The sequence below is a fragment of the Carassius gibelio genome, chromosome B2 (genome assembly GCF_023724105.1).
Source record: "Carassius gibelio isolate Cgi1373 ecotype wild population from Czech Republic chromosome B2, carGib1.2-hapl.c, whole genome shotgun sequence".
NCBI lineage: Eukaryota > Metazoa > Chordata > Actinopteri > Cypriniformes > Cyprinidae > Carassius > Carassius gibelio.
This window is the reverse complement of record NC_068397.1, coordinates 6,267,933-6,277,806: the sequence shown is the minus strand read 5'-3', so window position 1 is coordinate 6,277,806 and position 9,874 is coordinate 6,267,933. Positions and strand designations below refer to the sequence as shown.

The 9,874-nt window shown below is 39.9% G+C and overlaps 1 pseudogene; it reads right to left on the bottom strand.

The window, feature by feature from the left end:
• The window catches only part of LOC127951419 (uncharacterized), a 14,153-nt pseudogene extending 9,578 nt beyond the window's left edge, over positions 1 to 4,575 (bottom strand).
• Positions 4,576 to 9,874: the final 5,299 nt, after the last annotated feature.

The window sequence follows — 9,874 nt, the reverse complement described above, 5'->3', positions numbered from 1 at the left end:
AAAGCGTATGCTGATGGTCCGCTCCGTAACAAACATGAACAAACAGTTGCCCAGAATTGTTGCACATCTGGCTGTCTTTGTTGTTTTATTGACTGTTTGTACAGGTTCGAGTAGCAACAGGCTTCTTCACACACGTTGTGCATGTGAAGACTACAGAGTACGTCTGCTCAGAGCCTCCCAGACAAACTCTCCAATGACGACTTTTACGTCACGCCTACCACTTGGACCTTTGAGTCTCGTTCAGCAAAATTAACAAATCTTTTTTCGAGTCATTCTGTTCATTTTATCAAAATATAATTAAAATGTTATGTTACTTCCCTACCATGTCTACTAGTACTTACGCAAACGTTGATCACATTACAAACAATACAAAACTATAATGCTATAATAAACAGAAAAGATGAATTCATCGTTTACCTGGCACTTCAGTCCATGATTAGTTCACCTCACCTCTTATCTGACAAGTCTTCGGGTCTGAGTCGTTCTTTCATCACGTGACTCACCCATAAGCTTTAACCATGTACTGTATAAAAGGCTTTAAAGGGATAGTTAATAACTAATTAATAATAACTTACCCTCATGTTGTTTCAAACCCATAAGACCTCCGTTTATTTTTGGTGCACAGTTTAAGATATTTAAGAATTAGTCCGGGAGCTCTTAGTCCCTCCATTGAAGCTGTGTGAACTGTCTACTGTCCATGTCCAGAAAGGTACGAAAAACATCATCAAAGTAGTCCATGTGACATCAGAGGGTCAGTTAGAATTTTTTTGAAGCATTGAAAATACATTTTGGTCCAAAAATAGCAAAAACTTCCGTGTCTGTTGTGAGAGAATACAAAACAAAGCAGTTTTTGATATCCGGTTTGTGAACGAATCATTCGATGCAACCGGATCTTTTTGAACCAGTTCACCAAATCGAACTCAATCATATTAAATGGTTCTCGTCTCCAATACGCATTAATCCACAAATGACTTAAGCTGTTAACTTTTTTAATGTGGCTGACACTCCCCCTGAGTTCAAAAAAACCAATATCCCGGAGTAATGCATGCACTCAAACAGTACACTGACTGAACTGCTGTGAAGAGAGAACTGAAGATGAACACTGAGCCGAGCCAGATAACGAACAATAGACTGACTTGTTCACGAGTCAAGAACCAGTTGCATCGGTTTTCGGATCACCAGTAATTCTTACGGACAGTTTGATTCAATAAACCGGTTGAAAAAAACGGTTCACCGGTTCTTTTGCGCTCTTGTGTAATGGCATCATTGGTGATTGCCCTTGATTCAAGCCTTCGGTTTACCAGCGCTCAAAACATTAGCACAGAATCAATTCAGAATCAATCACCAAAGAATCAGTTTGATTCAGATGCTCTGTGTGACAGTCTGCTTCACGCTGAATCACACATGCGCAGTATCATCAGCTCCCCGGTTCTCGAATCGGACGCGTCCGACAGAAACGGTTCTTGACTCGTTCAAGAGTTCGTTATCTGGCTCGGCTCGGTGTTCATCTTCAGTTCTCTCTTCACAGAAGTTCAGTCAGTGTACTGTAATAAACCCCTTTGTATGTTGCAGAAGAATACAATGTCCAGTCTTGATTATGTTCTTTGAACTTTTACTGGAGCTATTGGTGAACTTGTTTACAACTATTCAGTAGCCACACTATACACACACACTTTACGTCTTTCCTCATATACGTCATCCATTACGTCATACATTCAGACATAACTAATCATTATTCTATTACATCTCCCCCTTTTCAATCTCTTGTTCGCCTTATAACAAACAAATGCTTCATTGTTACTTCAAGCATACATGTAACATTTAGGCAAAACATTTCCTTCCAAATGTAGAACATACACCGTCTCTAATGAAACTATATTAACTTGGGTTTACTGTGAACTGCATTTAACATCTCAACATTTCTCAGAGTACCCATACTATACGATTCTGTCTCTTATCTTTCTTTCCTCATTTATAGGTCCAGAACTTGTGGTGATCTGCTAATCCTGCCAGACCTGCTTCGTACCAGTCCAGGATATGGATTTATTCCATATTGTTCTGGAACATCTGGTGTCCTGACAGCACTCATTGTTGTTGGTAGTGCGGTCTCATGCTGTGGGGTATTTACAGATGTTGTTATTGGTGCTTTCTCCACTGGCACTTCCTGTAGGTGGCATCTGTTTCGGTGTAACATACCCCCTTGCTCTGTCTCCAAAAGATAAGATCGTGGTGTGACACTTCCCTTCATCACAGTTGCCTTTGTCAGCCAGGATTTTTGAGTGTCCACTTTGGTGAGGACCTGATTCCCTGGATATAGCAGAGGTATATAAGTAGTAGTAATAAGCTTGTTCCTTTTTTTTTTGGCTGCATCATTTCTCTCGATAACTGTTTTTGTTTGGCCATTTAGGTAGCAGATTAATATCAAGGGTGGGTAAGGTTGTCCGAATTTTCAGACCCATCAAGAGTTCTCCTGGACTGGCACCTGTACTACTGCATGGAGTAGATCTGTAACACATAAGCGCCAGAAGGGGTCTTTTTGCTTTAAAATTATTTTGTACGGCTCTTTCAGCATGCCCATTTCCTTGTGGGTGATGTGGGCTGGAGGTTATGTGTTTGAAATCTAGCTCACAAGCCAATTCTTTGAACTCCACACTGGTGAATTGTGGCCCATTGTCACTGACCACCTCCTCAGCTATACCATAGCGGGCAAAGGTGGCTTTTAGTTTTCTCACTACCTGTGTACTGGTAGTTGTGGGCATGTGTAGAACCTCTAGAAAGCGTGAGTAGTGGTCTGAAATGACGAGGTAGGTATGTTTGTTATGTTCGCAAAGATCAATTCCGATTCTCTTCCATGGCCTTTCAGGAAGTGGTTCTCTGGGCTGAGCTCTTCTCATTTCTTGGGAGGACTGGCACGACGAGATTTTAAGCTTAATTTGGGACGATAAACCAGGCCACCACACCGATGTGTTTGCTCTTTCCCGGCATTTGCTCAGTCCCTGATGCCCATCGTGTATGCGATCTATGATCTCCGCCCTCAGTTTTTCAGGTATGATCATTCTGTTGCCCCTGGTGACAATTCCATCTAGAGTGGAAAGTTCATTTCTCACGAGGAAAAAGTCTCTGGCCATCTGATGCACCCTGGTTATTTGTTTAGGCCAACCTGACTGAATATATGTGATTACCTTTTGCAGGCTTTCATCTTCGACAGTTAAGATAAGATAATCAGATAACCTGATGATGTCCATCTTTTGCTTTGAAGCTGGCATGTTGTCAATAATGGATGCCACATAGCACTCCACATCTAAATGGGTGTCACTACAGTCCTGTAAACCGTCTGAGGGGCTGCTGGACAGAGCATTGGCAACGGATTGGAACCAAGTCCAGGTCTTTGACGTTTATTAGTGGCACCAATGGCTTGTGGTCACTGATAAGCTTGAACTTATTTAGAATCTCTCACATGACCAGACAGCTGCCAGACACTGCTTTTCTATTTGAGCGTATCTGGTTTCAGCTTCGCTAAGTTGTCTTGAGAAATAAGCCATGGTCTCCAGTTCTTGTTTGTCATGTTTCTACATCAGTACACCAACGATTCCATTGCTGCTTGCATCTGCTGACACCATTGTTGGTTTTCTCGCATCATAAAATGCTAAGGTAGGTGAGGACATGAGGAGTCCTTTTATCTCCTGCAAAGCTGCTTGTTGGGCTGAACCCCATGTCCATGTTGCTTTGACTTTCAGCAAATCGTAGAGCGGCCTTTGATCATCCCGAGAACTTTTTAACCCCTGGGTGTTATCAGGTGAAGGCAGTTTGTTAATACCCGATAGCTTGGCCGGGTCCGGCCGTATCCCAATCAGCACTGATTTCATGGCCTAGGAAGTGTAGCTTCTCTTGCCTCATCCTACATTTCCCTGTGTTTAACCTCAGGCCAGCTGATTGTAATCGTTCCATCACTGACTGTAGTCGTTGGTCATGCTCCGCCCCATCCCTTCCATGGATGATAATATCATCCATGTAAACGTTCACTCCCTCCAGGCCTTCTAGAGTTTCCATAATTTTCCTTTGGAAGATTTCAGGAGCGCTGGAAATTCCAAAGGGAAGACGTTTGAAGCAGTACCTGGCGAATGGAGTAATAAAGGTTGTCAGTCTTTGACTGTCTTTATCCAGCAGTATTTGCCAGGACCCTGCAGCTGCATCCAGTGTGGAGAACACTCTTGCACCATTCAGTGTAGCTGTTATCTCCTCTGCAGTAGGTAAAACAAACCTTTCTCTTTTGACAGCTTTATTTAACTCCCTGAGGTCGACACACATGCGCACCTGTCCAGACTTTTTAGGAGCTGGCACTATCGGTGCACACCACTCTGTGGGCTCCGTTACTTTCTCTATGATACCCTCGGCTTCCATCCTGTTTAGTTCCTCCTTTACAGGTGTCATGAAGGGGATTGGAATCCTGCGCGCAGTATATACTGCATAGGGCTGTGCATTTTCTTGTAATGGAATCTTCACTGGCTCTGTTTTTAGTAAGCCAACTTCCATTACAGCACTGTGCACCTCCAGAATAATCTTCACCAGCCCCATCTGCTTGGCTACTGTTTGACAAAGTAGGCTGCTAGGGGTCTCTCCTCTGATAACATACACTTTGAATGAGTACCGCTTATTTTTTAATTCTGTGTGTGCTGTAAACTGACCGATAAAGTCCAGACGGCCACCTGGGCTATTCAGTACAGTCTTAGAAGTGAGTAGTGTTTTCTCAGGCTTGAGCATTCTAAATTCTTCTTCAGTCATAATGCACACATCAGCACGGGGGTCTATTTTAAAGCTAACCGGTGACTGCCAATCTCTAATTGAACAGTCCATTCATTGCAGGAATATGTGCTATTAACTGAACCCAGAAAGTGGTAATTATACTCTTCACAGCCTCTTACTTCACTCACCACTTTGCTCTTGCACATCTTTTCCCAGTGTCCCATTTTCCTACATCTGTTGCATGAGGATTTCAGTGCTGGACAGTCAGATTTTTTGTGCATTCCTTTTCCACATCTGCCGCATATTTTCTCTCTTTCATTGTCTCTGGCTTCTTGTTTAAACTTTATCCCTGGAGCTTGTTGCTTCCGTTGTGTGTATCTTTTATGTGCTACTCTCTACAATAGCGCATGCAGCAGCTTCTCCTTGCGCGCTAACTTGTGCGTTCACTTCCTCTGATTGGCGGCTTTCTTGCATCGTCATCTCGGGTGTGAGATTTGAAATTAGCTGCAACTTGCGCGACAGCTCCTTGTCCTGAATTCCGACCACAATTCGGTCTCTAATGTGTTCCTCACGAGCGGCCCCAATCTCGCAATGCTCTGACAATTCATAAAGGGAGCAGATAAAAGATTCCGCTCTCTCTCCTGAACATTGAACGCGCTGATGGAAGCATGCTCTTTCGTGTATTACGCTGTGCTTTGGTATGAAATACGAATCAAAACTTGCCGAGCACCAGTTTGTATTTGTCCTCATCTCCCTCCTCCTCAAAGATGAATGAGCTGAAAATATTCTCTGCTTCGCCTCCCAGGGAATAGATAAGGGTGCTTACTTGTACACTGCCGTCCTCCTTATCAAGTTTAGTCGCCGTTCTGTAACGTGTAAATCGCTTTTTCCAGTCAGTCCATTCCACGGGTCTCTCAAAGCAAAAGCTTTCAGGTGGGTTAAACTCCGCTATCCAGATGATCGGCACTCTGACACCATGTAAAAAACCCCTTTGTATGTTGCAGAAGAATACAATGTCCAGTCTTGATTATGTTCTTTGAACTTTTACTGAAGCTATTGGTGAACTTGTTTATAACTATTCAGTAGTCACCCTATACACACACACTTTACGTCCTTCCTCATATACGTCATCCATTACGTCATACATTCAGACATAACTAATCATTATTCTATTACATTACTGTTTGAGTACATGAATTACTCTGGGATATTGATGTCCTCCTTCCCCACAGTGTCTGTCACGTCCTGAACCACATTCCCCACGATCTCCGTCTTCTCATTGCACTCAGCTGTCACTAATCATTAATCATTGCACTCAGCCCATTCCCCATTAGCGCTTGTCATTTCCCTGTGTATTTATACCCTGTCTGTCTTAGTATGTGTCCCGGAGTCTGTAGAGTTAATCCCGTCAAAGTCTAGTCTTGTTCTTGCCCGTGTGTTTGTGTCTGTCTAGTATTGTTTGGATTGCTTCTTTGGTTTTGACCCCTCCATGGACTGTTTACGATCTGGATTACCCCTAATAAAAGACATACTCACATTTGGATCTCTCACCTTGTTTTCCTGTATCCCGGTCGTGACACCGACATTGTGTACTGTTTACCAAGTAGTGCCACATTACTATTTATGTAAATGTGTGTTTATATGATATTTATTGTAATATTTACTTAGATGTTTCATCTGTTTAAAAGCAAGGTTTAATTAGGTACTATATTGGGTAAAATAAATGTATTTCAAGTAGGCTAGTAAAAAGTACTCTATTTTATTGGCAAAATTGCTTGTTGTCTTTGTTAAATTTACTTAGGTAAGTAAATTTTACTTAATTGGAAATAAAATATAATTATAAATTAAATATAATTATGTAATATTAACCTAATTTCTTTATGAATGTTAAGTTCAATAGCAAGTAGATTGTACAGAGTAGTAGCAGTAAAATTTACTTAAAATGTGTTAAAATTAAGAATTTTTTTTTTTTCAAAATATAGAACAAACATGCACTTTAAAAGAAAGTTGTAAAAAGAAACTTTATCATGGATTTTTAAATAAAATAAATGTTTGTGCTTTCTGATTTCAGTATTTGACTAACACTTTAATTTCAGGAAATGTTCACAATAGTATTTTCTGACACATTTCTTATAAACTGTCATGAACTGTAGGTTATAATTCAGTGTAATAAAACATTTATTTGTTTAATATTTCATCCTCCCATTGTTAAATTGTTTGGGTGTTTCTTCAAAGATATTCAATCTTGAAGACACATTACACATACTGCATGTAATATAATATATATGTAAAAAATGAGCACAGCTGCATACAATATATTTAAATAAACAAAACATTATAGAAGAGAACAGAAAACTGTATGGTAGCTTTCATTGTTTTAAACATACAATAATCAGCTTTAAAGCATAAGAATTATTATAAATAGAGTGAGTAACCTTTAAAATACAGAAAAACTAATCGGTTTGTGATCTCCATCCAACTTTGTCAGCTCTAAAAGCTTTTATCTTCAAATCGTAATCACGATGATAACAATAACAATAATAACAAGGGCAATGCCACTGATGATATAATTCACGATGAGTGCTGTCTTGGAGTACCTCTCTGCTAATTCTCGCTGTCCTGAGTAGTTGGCTTTTCGAGTCTGAAAACAAAAGTAATGGCAGATGGGGATGTTCAATATTTATTGTTCCATTTAAATTTGATGGAAGAGCTGCAATGGAAGCAAAATTGGTGTAAAAACATTTACAACTTTATTTACTTTTACGTAGAAATTGCTAGTTTGCAAGATACATTAATTAATCATGAGAAATAAACTTGCAACTGCCATAAAAAAAAGTTAAGAGTTTTAAGATAAAAAATTGCACTTACCTTTTCTAAAAATGTACTATGTGCAGTATTCAATTATTAAGCCATTTAGCTATGTTTGCAGCAAATTGTACATTAATCTGTAACGGATATGCAGATCATCGATTCATGTGTTTAATTCTGATTTTCCAAATGAAACTCTTTTTGCACCAAGTGCCTGGCGCCAGCCTGGCTGGACTTAAATTATTTACGATGCCCATGCGAGCTTCAAAGAAGAAACTAAAACCCCCAACCCAAATTCCTCCAACACACTGGAGACAAAGGAAACCTTTTTGTATAAGTTCCTTACTTTCATTTTATTATTAATATGTATTTTAATTATGTTTTTGGATTGCATAAAATGGTTAATCCTTGTTATGTGAAGAGTATAAGTTGCAAGCTCATACTTTAGGAAATGTCTCTCCTCACTTTAACCTTCTCAAAGAGAGCCATGTTTCTGCAACCCCCACTTTTGCAGGTTGTAAAAGTTACGACCACACAGGACAGGAGAGAAGCCAAGTCACTGGCTTCTTTTGAACAATGCATTCTATGGAATGTATTCATTAACTTTCTGTTTTCATGTTTTATAAATGTATTACGTATTCCCTTTTGGTACATTTAGATGTTTCCCAACATCTGCAGTGTTATCATGTGTTAAACAAATCTTTAAATGTGTAATTCGATCTAAAAATTAGATCTTTGGTCATATATATATTATGTCTAGTCTTGTTCTAATCGTCATGCTTTGACAGACCCACTTATCTAAAGTAAAGTAATGAAAAATGTATTATTCTGGAATTACGAACGTGCTAGAATATCCCTGATGAAATCGGACAAGTCCTAAATCATTAGGGTGGGTTGTTCCCAGAGACAAAGGAACTTTCCCGCCGCTTCAGATCGCGGATGTTCATTGGGTGGTTCACGCGAAAAGAGGCGTGAACATCTCAAGCTATAAGAGTCGACCGAACAAGGTCCGCCTCTCTCTTCTCTCTTCTTCCTCTTCCCCGTTCTCGGATACGCTGCTCTCCAACGTTGTTTCCGCGCGGCCATAGGCCCCCTTAGCACAGGGGCTGAGAGAAAAAGCCATTTTAATGGCTCCTTTAGAAGCTTTCGTTTCGTTCTTTTCTTTTCTTTACTAAGTTTATTCAACTATTCGCCTCTCCACACAATGAAGACGAATTCTGGAACATTGTTTGTTGAACCTTTCAAATACCGCGCGAAGATGAACGAACACCTCTTTGCAACAAAGGAACACGTGACTCCACGCTCACGCCAAGATCCAGCGCAGCTTGCACGCGCGTCACACGGCCTCCGGCCCACGCGCGCAGTTTTCAAAGGACCACGTGACATCACACGTGCGTCGCCGGTACCACGCTCACCCACTGGGCCATGCAAGTATCGTTTTCTATGGAGATTTAAATGCTGCTTTAAAGTGTTGCTATTATTTGATTCGTTGTTGGTTCGTTTACTGACTGATTTTCATACCTGAGCTCATTCTGTGATCTCTCTCGCTTTCTACACTTCTCTCTCTCTCTCTCTCTCTCGCTCTCTCTCTCTCTCTCTCTCTCTCTCTCTCTCTCTCTCTCTCTCTCTCTCTCTCTCTCTCTCTATTTGGATTCCGTTATGTCTTGTAAATGTTTATTGTCTGTATTTTCGTACGCATATTTACTCTGTGTGATTTGTAGTTTGATGTATTACTAGTTGAATTATTAAAAACCCATATATAAAATGATTGGCTTGGACTCCACCCCACTCACATTACGAGTCACTGAGATGTGTCTGATCTATAGCTACAAGCTCTAAATTTAGAAACTAAATTTATCATAAGGATAGGATAATATTTTCATGGCCAGAGAATACTTTTCCTTGAATTATAAGGCGTGATAACTTTATTGAAAATTGATAGGTCTACAGTGGTGTGCTGGACATACCACGGTTTGATCTGCAGTAATTTACAGTAAGAGATATCACAATAATTGATATGAAGAATGTAATATTGACATATTAATGAGTAAATTACAGTGCCCTGTGATTAGTATTGGTATTGGCAATTGAGCTATTTTTCATAATCAATAAAATTAAATGTAACTGTCATCTGAGATATATATTAATCAAATTCTTGATTAATTATTCAAATTCCCTATATATCATTTGAGTTAATTACTATGTAAAACTCATTGTTGTTACATTTTTTGGTGGAGATAACGCGGGCATTTCAAACTTCGTTTTGTGAGCAATCAATCTGTGTATATGGTTTTTAATAATTTCTGCACGTGCGCTATGAAAT